Source organism: Ornithorhynchus anatinus, chromosome Y1, assembly GCF_004115215.2.
Source record: "Ornithorhynchus anatinus isolate Pmale09 chromosome Y1, mOrnAna1.pri.v4, whole genome shotgun sequence".
Taxonomy (NCBI): Eukaryota; Metazoa; Chordata; class Mammalia; order Monotremata; family Ornithorhynchidae; genus Ornithorhynchus; species Ornithorhynchus anatinus.
Window position 1 is genome coordinate 882,516 of NC_053175.1, and position 9,820 is coordinate 892,335.

The following is a 9,820-nucleotide window of genomic DNA, read 5'->3' on the forward strand; positions in this document are numbered from 1 at the left end:
GTACAGACCCCCTGATTTACAACACTAGGAGAGAGACCCTAGTGTGAAGGACTTAATGCAACTTTCTAGCCGTCAAGTTCTATGGATTTGGAACCATTCAACATCCCACTCTACTTGGATTCGGGCTCAGAAGCCCCCTGGCTGCTCAAGTGCTGTTCAGATTAATCACCTAGTATATCACTGAGACTTTTTTGTGTCTTTGGGCTGGCTCTGTTTAAAGCAAAAGGCACAGCCACCGGCGATATCTGAAGGAGAAGCAGCGTGGCTCAGTGGAGAGAGCCCGGTCTTGGGAGTCAGAGGTCAGGAGTTCTAATCCCAACTCCGCCACTTGTCAGCTCTGTGACTTTGGGCAAGTCACTTCACTTAGGGCCCCGCCACCTCCTTCCCATCCAAACTCTCCCCTCCCTCCGCCCTTCCCCCCTCCTCCCCTTGCACCCACAGCTACTTTCAAGTGTGGCCTCTGGAACCCCCGCTCTGTTACAGGCAAGCTACCTTTCATCCATGACCTTTTCCTCTCCCGCTCTCTCCTCCTCCTCGCCCTTTCGGAAACGTGGCTCTCTCCCGAAGACACGGTCTCCGCCGCCGCTCTCTCCGGCGGAGGCCTCTCCTTCTCCCACTCCCCCAGACTCACCGGTAAGGGAGGAGGCGTCGGCTTCCTCCTCTCGCCCCGTTGCCGCTTCCTCACTATCCCTCCTCCCCCCTCCCTCTCCTTCCCCTCCTTCGCAGCCCATATCATTCGCCTCTACCACCCACTCCAGTTACTTGTCGCCGTCATCTACCGCCCTCCCGGTCCCACCTCCGACTTCTTCAACCACCTTGACCCCTTTCTCACCTTCCTTCTCTCCTTCTCTCTGCCCACTCTGATCCTTGGAGACTTCAACATCCATACGGATGTACCCGACGACTCCTCTGCCGCCCGCCTGCTATCCCTCCTCGACTCTGCCGACCTCCTGCTCCACCATACCGCGCCCACTCACCGACTCGGTCACACCCTCGATCTTGTCATCTCCTACCGCTGCACTATCTCCTCACTCACCAACTCTGAAATCCCTCTCTCGGACCATAACCTTCTCACCTGCCTCATCTCTCACACTCCCTCCCCCTGCAAATCTTCGCTACTGCCCCACAGAGACCTCCGCTCTCTCGATCCCATCCGTCTTTCCAATAGCATCTCGCCTCACCTTGCCGCCCTGTCCTCTCTTCCCACTCTCGACGATCAGGTCTCCGCTCTCAACTCCACCCTATCTACTCATCTCTACTCTCTCGCCCCCCTTTCCCTCCGCCGCTCTCGCGCCACTAACCCACAGCCCTGGATCACCTGCTCCGTCCGCCTCCTACGCTCCTATGCTCGAGCTGCTGAGCGCTGCTGGCGAAAGTCCAAGCACCAAGCCGACCTCACACACTTCAAATTTATCCTTTCCTGCCTTAACTCTGCCCTCTCCTCCGCCAGGCAAAGCTTCTTCTCCTCCCTCATCGACACCCCCGCCGATTGTTCCGGACCTTTAACTCTCTCCTTAGGCCCCCTGTTTCTCCCCCTCCCCCATGTCTCACCCCTAATGATCTGGCCACCTATTTCCTCACGAAAATCAACACGATTAGGTCTGAGCTCCCCAAAGTCACCCCTCCGCCTCTCCCCTCCCCCCCAACAACCCCCTCCCCTACTTTCCCATCCTTCCCTGCAGTATCCTCAGAGGAGATCTCCTCCCTCCTCGCAAGTGCCACCCCCTCCACCTGCGCCTCGGACCCCATTCCCTCTCACCTTCTTAAAACCATCGCCCCTGCCCTCCTCCCTTCCTTAACTTCTATTTTTAACCACTCAATCTCCAAGGGCTCCTTCCCCTCTGCCTTCAAACACGCCCACGTCTCCCCCATCCTAAAAAAACCCGCTCTTGACCCCACTTCCCCCTCCAGTTATCGTCCTATCTCCCTACTACCCTTCCTTTCCAAAATCTTAGAACGGGTCGTCTACAATCGATGCCTAGAATTCCTTAACTCCCATTCTCTCCTAGACCCCCTCCAATCTGGCTTCCGTCCCCTCCACTCTACCGAGACTGCTCTCTCTAAGGTCACCCGTGACCTCCTTCTTGCCAAATCCAATGGCTCCTACTCCATTCTAATCCTCCTTGACCTCTCTGCTGCCTTTGACACTGTCGACCATCCCCTCCTTCTCCATACCTTATCTCACCTTGGCTTCACGGACTCTGTCCTCTCCTGGTTCTCCTCTTACCTCTCTGGCCGATCATTCTCGGTCTCCTACGCTGGAGCCTCCTCCCCCTCCCATCCTTTAACTGTTGGAGTTCCTCAAGGGTCAGTTCTTGGCCCTCTTCTGTTCTCCATTTACTCTCACTCCCTCGGTGAACTCATCCGCTCTCACGGCTTTGACTACCATCTCTACGCAGATGACACGCAGATCTACATCTCCGCCCCTGTCCTCTCCCCCTCCCTTCAGGCTCGCATCTCCTCCTGCCTCCGGGACGTCTCCACCTGGATGTCGGCCCGCCACCTAAAACTCAACATGAGCAAGACTGAGCTCCTCATCTTCCCTCCCAAGCCCGGTCCGCTCCCAGACTTCTCCATCACCGTGGATGGCACGACCATCCTTCCCGTCCCGCAGGCCCGCAATCTCGGTGTCATCCTTGACTCGTCCCTCTCGTTCACCCCACACATCCTATTCGTTACCAAGACCTGCCGGTTTCACCTCTACAATATCGCCAAGATCCGCCCTTTCCTCTCCACCCAAACGGCTACCTTATTATTACGGGCTCTCGTTATATCCCGGCTAGACTACTGTGTCAGCCTTCTCTCTGACCTCCCTTCCTCCTCTCTCGCCCCGCTCCAGTCTATTCTTCACTCCGCTGCCCGGCTCATCTTCCTGCAGAAACGATCTGGGCATGTCACTCCCCTTCTTAAACAACTTCAGTGGTTGCCTATCGACCTCCGCTCCAAACAAAAACTCCTCACTCTAGGCTTCAAGGCTCTCCATCACCTTGCCCCTTCCTACTTCTCCTCCCTTCTCTCTTCCTACCGCCCACCCCGCACGCTCCGCTCCTCTGCCGCCCAACTCCTCGCCGTCCCTCGGTCTCGCCTATCCCGCCGTCGACCCCTGGGTCACGTCCTCCCGCGGGCCTGGAACGCCCTCCCTCCTCACCTCCGCCAAACTGATTCTCTTTCCCTCTTCAAAACCTTACTTAAAAATCACCTCCTCCAAGAGGCGTTCCACTGAGCTCCTCTTCCCCCTCTACTCCCTCTGCCATCCCCTCTTTACCTCTCCGCAGCTAAAGCCTCATTTTCCCCTTTTCCCTCTGCTCCTCCACCTCTCCCTTCCCATCCCCACAGCACTGTACCCGTCCGCTCAACTGTATATATTTTCGTTACCCTATTTATTTTGTTAATGAATTGTACATCGCCTTGATTCTATTTATTTGCCATTGTTTTTACGAGATGTTCTTCCCCTTGACACTGTTTAGTGCCATTGTTCTTGTCTGTCCGTCTCCCCCGATTAGACTGTAAGCCCGTCAAATGGCAGGGACTGTCTCTATCTGTTGCCGACTTGTTCATCCCAAGCGCTTAGTACAGTGCTCTGCACATAGTAAGCGCTCAATAAATACTATTGAATGAATGAATGAATTCTCTGGGCCTCAGTTACCTCATCTGTAAAATGGGGATTGAGAGCCCCACGTGGGACAGTGACTGTGTCCAACCCGACCTGCTCGTATCTGCCCCAGCACTTAGTACAGTGCCTGGCACATAGTTAAGCGCTTAACAAATGCCATAAATAATAATAATGAAGAATCTAGTTACCTGCTCAGAAAACAATTTCAGGACTCATCCAGAAGCAGGACCAAATAGTTCTCTGCTATTGGGGAAAGCTGTAATTCAGCTAGGAATTGCCACAACACTATTACATTTAATTATTAGTAGCAGTAATAATAGGAGTAGAAGTAGTAGTAATATTTTTGTTGAGCTCTTACTAACTGTGAGCCCATCACTGGGCAGGGATTGTTTCTATCTGTTGCCAAATTGTACATTCCAAGCGCTTAGTACAGTGCTTTGCACATAGTAAGCACTCAATAAATGCTATTGAATGAATGAATGTTTCAAGCTGTATTCTAAATTCTGAGGTAGATTCAAGTTAATTAGGTCATGCACCGTCCATGTCCAAAATGAGGAGGGAGAACAGGCAATGAATTCCCATTTTACAGATTAGGAAACTGAGGCATAGAGAAGTTAAGTGATTTGCCCAATTAGTAGTAGTACAGTAGTAGAAGTAGTAATAGTGGTACAGTGGACTGTAATAAGCACTGGGAGAGCATCCACAGGTGGGAGTTGGCAGAGATTAGAACTCAGGTCCTCTGACTCCTGAGTCCATATTCTTTCCTGTAGGCCTGGCTGGTTAGTGCTAATGGTTTTCGCAGGGGCACTCTCACTTTCTCAGCCCTGCAAACCATGTTCCCTCTGGGGCATGGAGAACATAGAGAGATGGGTGGGCAGGGGTACGTCTCATTGCCAAGTACCCACAAAGAGTTTTGATGTATAAGGTCCATCAACAGCTGTCAACTGCATAATTCCTGAGTGTGAAGCACCTTTTGGGAAAGCAAAACAGAAGGCACCGTAACCTAGCAGGCCATTCATTGCCTTAGTAGTCACTACAATCTTTCCTAGCCATAGTAACTATCCATTTTTTCGAGATACTCTCTGGACCTGTCCATCACTGAAATTAATCGATGGTGTCTATTGAGCATTCACTGTGAGCAGGGCACCATGCTGAGTTTAAGAGAATACACTAGAGAAAGTAGACATGTTCCCTACCTTAAAAGAGCTTACAATCTAGTGAGGAAGATCTTGCATTCCTGCTTATGCTTGCTTGCTTATGCTTGACTTATGCTGTCCAGTCGTCTCTGGCCCATAGTGACTTAATGGGTACAACTCTTCCAGAGCAACCCACCTCCATCTGCAACTCTTCTGATAGTGGATCCATAGAGTTTTCTTGGCAAAAATACCACTGCCTTCTTCCACGTGGTAAACTTTAGTCTCTACCCTCAACTCTCTCCCATGTGCCTGCGGCCCAGCACAGGTGAGTTTTGACTTGTAGCAGATTGCCTTCTACTTGCTAGCCACTGGCCAAGCTAGTAAAGGAATGGGTAGGTCTCTGCTTGACTCTCCCTCCCTTAGCTGTGACTGGTAGAGTACTGGAAACCCTCCAGGTGCAATTCTGAGAAGACAGGGAGGGAGATAGGAGCCAAGATAAATTATAGATAAGCGAAACAACTGACTCTAGGGAGATGTAAATAAGTGCTGTGGGTTGGGGATGGGGAAATAATAACATTAATAATGTTGGTATTTGTTAAGCGCTTACTATGTGCCGAGCACTGTTCTAAGCGCTGGGGTAGACACAGGGGAATCAGGTTGTCCCACGTGGGGCTCACAGTCTTAATCCCCATTTTACAGATGAGGGAACTGAGGCACAAAGAAGTTAAGTGACTTGCCCACAGTCACACAGCCAACAAGTGGCAGAGCTGGGATTCGAACTCATGAGCCCTGACTCCAAAGCCCGTGCTCTTTCCACTGAGCCATGCTGCTTCTCACTGAGCCATGCTGCTTCTTGTGGGTGAATATCTACATGCGTAGTAAGTACAGAGTCAGCAGTATAGGTGATGCAGTAGGGAGGGAGAATAGGGTGGGGAGATGAGTCTACCTGGAGGAGATGTCATTTTAGTATGGATTTGAAGTTGGACAGAGTGCTGATTTGTCAGATGTGAAGGGTAAGGGAGTTCTGAGCAAGAGTGGAAGGTGTGAGCAAGGGGTTGACAGTGAAAGAGTTGAGAGTGAGACACAGTGAGTAGACTGATGTTAGAGGAGTGAAGTTTGTGGGCTGGACTGTAATGGGAGAGGAGATCAGTATGGCCTAGTGGAAAGAGTATATGCATGGAAGTTTGAAAACCTGGGTTCCAATCCCGGCTTCACCACTTACCTGCTGTTTGACCATGGGCAAGTCACATGACTTCTCTGGGCCTCAGTTTCCTCATCTGTCAAATGGCGATTCATTCAATACCTGTTCTCCTTTTCTATATAGACTGTGAGCCTTATATGGAACAGGTGCTGTATCCAACCACATAGTCTTGTATCTTTGTGTCTAGTTCAGTGCTTGGCATGAAGTAAGTACATAACAAATGCCACTGTGATTATTATTATTATCATTAGATTTGGATCCGGCCAATGTTCTCTGGAGTCTCCCTAAGAACCATATTACCCTAGCCCGCTGCCCAGACTGCAGACACAGCATCCAAAGGGGGACAGTGTGTCTATCCTCCCCACTTCCAGTCCCAGGAAAAACCTTGCATATCCCACTCAGGATCCTGCACATGCTAAAAAGGTGGGATGGAGGTGCAAATAATATGAGTATGGAAGCCAAAGCAGCCACTGTTTGTTCCCAATAGAAGGTCGAGAGAGAAACAGGCAGAGGAAGGAAAAATAGGAAGCTTGCATAGGCCCTGTGGACAGGGCAAAGGTCTAGGAATAAGGGGGCCTGAATTCTAATCCAGTTCTGCCACTGACCTACTGGGTGACCTTGAGCGAGTTACTTAATCTAACTGGGCCTCACTTTTCCCCTCTAAAATGGGATGATTTCGGCTCTCCTTCCTTCTACAACTGTGGGACAGAGACTGTCCCATCTGATTATCTTGTATCTCTCCCAGGATTTAGCCCAGTACTCTGGCACCTCGAAAGTAACTAATCCACATCAGCTTGTCCTTATTCGAACAGGGTCGTGTCTCTAAAAATCTGTAGGGCTACCGGCCCTTTCAAGACCCTCATCTTCCCCGATTCAGTGACACTCTACCGCCTCGGCTGTGAGCAGGTGCAGGCGTGGGTAGCCAGCGTTATCTTTTAATGTGAAAAATCACATCTATTTATCTCTGGAGTCAGGCGATACTGGGTTTTGGTGATTTTTATCTCATTCCTCCAAGGAGCCTCCTTTGGAAATGGAACCCCCAGCCGGCATTTTGGCCTGGCCAGCTGAATGCGTACAGCTGCTGGACTCTGCCCTTTGACTGACAAGGCTCACTGCCAACCAGATGCACAGATATGCTCCCAGTATTCCCCGCCGCCCTCCCCACCCCCCACATCTAAACAAGTGCTTCCCACTTAGCATGTGACAGAGAGAGTGCCACAGGTGATGAGCTGAATCCATTCAGGTAAGTCCAACCCTCTGGGGGCGGCTCCCCCACCCCCTCCCCCACTTGGGCTAATTAGCCACCACTTGACGCAAGGAGACGGGCATTGTCGCTCAGGCGTTAATATTAGATTGTTGGAAATGCACAAGCCTCTGCCAGTGAGGAGGGGGAACCAGTGAAGGGATGGATTCAACTCTATTTAACCCATTTCCGAACGCAGTGAGGAGACTGGTTCAGATGAAGAGATTGCTGTTTGAAATAACTCACGGCTCAATGACCGCACAGTTTCATTGACCCCTGCCTCAGTCCAGGTTATTTATTGAACACCTACTGAACACGTGGCATGGTCTTAAGCATTTGGGAGGAGGTCAATGGAAACTGGACCCTCAGGGAGGAAGCTAGCATCAAGCAATAGTATTTGTTGAGTGTCTGCTTAGTACAGAGCACTGTACTTTTTGTTTGGAACAGTATAATAGTTTTGTGTTTGGAACAGTATAATAGAACATGGCAGACATTTCCTTCCCTCAAGAAGCACACAGTTCATTGAGGGTGCATATCACCAAGCAATCAGTAGTATTTGTTGAGCACCTTCTACGTACAGAGCACTGTACAAAGTGTTTGGAGGAATACAATAGAAGCAAGACAAAAATTTCTTCCCCTCGAGGAGCTAGCAGTCAACCCATCAAAGAAATTTGTTACTCAGCAAAGAATACTGCAAAGACAGCTTGAGGTACAGCAGCAACAAGACATATATTCCATGTTCTCAAGGAGCTTACAATCAATCAATCACACAACTAATAAGTGGCATTTATCGAGCACTTCCTGTGTACAGAGTTCTCCCCCACTCAGGCCTGGGGACAGTGTGCTCCCTTGTTCGGGTCTGATGACACTATGCTCCTCTGCTCAGCCCTAGGGACATTGTGCTCCCCCGCTCGGGCCCGGGGACAATGTGCTCCCCTGCTCCTCCCACCCCGGGCCTTGGGACATTATGCTCCCCAACCGCCAGCCCCCGACTCTGCCCCAAGTGGCCATTTTGGAAAGCCCTCACTCCCTCTTCCCCCGTAAGGTGATTGATCTCCCCCGCCCCGGGCAACGATGTCCTTGTTCTCACTGTGTTACCTTACCTCAGCTGTCACCTACACCCGCAACCCATCCTGGTCATCCTAAAGGCTCCCGCCACCACCTCAGAGACATTTGGACATGAGCCCCGGGACTTTCCTTGCCGCTGGCCTTTTGACTTCGATTTTGATCAAGTCGACCCTTAGTCAAGTCAGCCCCCGACCCTGGTCATCACCCGCTAATTAATACTATTTTATTGTATCATGTTACTAGATTACCGCTTTCACATGTTATCGTTAATTGTTGTCATTGCTGCCTCCTACCTCTCTGGCCTTACCATGTCCTTCCAACCCCCCTCCTCCCATCTTCCCCTTCCCCTCTCTTACCCAGCTCTTTCCCGCTCTCTCCTCTGCCTCCTCCCCCGCCTAGAACCCCACTATACCAGCGCCACCCCTCTTCCCCCTCCCCCTGCACTCCCCCCCCAACCAAACCCGCTCCTCCCACCCTCCCCACTTCCCTGTTCCCCACCCACGCCCCATCCGAGTCCTCCCATCCCACTACCCTTTCTCCCCCTCTCCCCTCCCAGGGCCCCGCAACCTAGTTCCCATCCAAACCCTCCCCTCCCCCCGCTCTCCACCCCCCTTGCACCCACAGCTACTTTGAAGTGTGGCCTCTGGAACCCCCGCTCCATTACAGGTATACTACCTTTCATCCTTGTCCTTTTTCTTTCCCACTCTCTCCTCCTCCTCACCCTTATGGCAACCTGGCTCACTCCTGAAGATAAGGTCGCCGCCGCTGCTCTCTCCAGCGGAGGTCTCTCCTTCTCCCACTCCCCCAGACTCACTGGAAAGGGAGGAGGAGGTGGCTTCCTTCTCTCACTCCGTTGCCGCTTCTACACTATCCCTCCTCCGTCTTCCCTGTCCTTCCCCTCCTTTGAAACCCATATCATTTGCCTCTACCACACCCTCCAGATACTTGTAGCTGTCATCTACTGCCCTCCTGGCCCCACCTCCGACTTCTTCAACCACCTAGACCCCTTTCTCACCTGCCTTCTATCCTTCTCTCTGCTCACTCTGATCCTCGGAGCCTTCAACATCCACATGGATGTACCCAGTGACTCCTCTGCCGCCCGCCTGTAATCGCTCCTCGACTTTGCCAACCTCCTGCTCCACCATACCTGGCCCACTCACCAACTCATTCACACCCTCGATCTTGTCATCTCCTACCGCTGCACTATCTCCTCCCTCACCAACTCTGAAACCCCTCTCAGACCATAACCTTCTCACCTGCCTCATCTCTCCCAATCTCTCCCCCTGCAAAACTATACTACTCCCCCACAGAGACCTCCACTCTCTTGATCCCATCCATCTCTCCTAAAGCATCTCTCCCCACCTTGGCCCCCGTTCTCTCTTCCCACTCTCAATGACCAGGTCACCGCTCTCAATTCCACCCTCTCTACTCATCTCAACTATCTCGCCCCCCTTTCCCTCCACTGCTCTCGCTCCACTAACCCACAGCTCTGGGTCACTGCCTCTGTCCTCCTACATTCCTATGCTCGAGCTGCTGAGTGCTGCTGGTGAAGGTCCAAG

The 9,820-nt window shown here is 51.7% G+C and overlaps 1 non-coding gene across 1 annotated transcript; it reads right to left on the reverse strand.

The window, feature by feature from the left end:
• Window positions 1-5,084: 5,084 nt before the first annotated feature.
• LOC114808657 lies at window positions 5,085-5,222 on the reverse strand. Its single transcript, XR_003756485.1, has one exon. It is a non-coding gene; the product is annotated as a small nucleolar RNA SNORA7 (small nucleolar RNA).
• Between the last annotated feature and the right edge of the window lie 4,598 nt (window positions 5,223-9,820).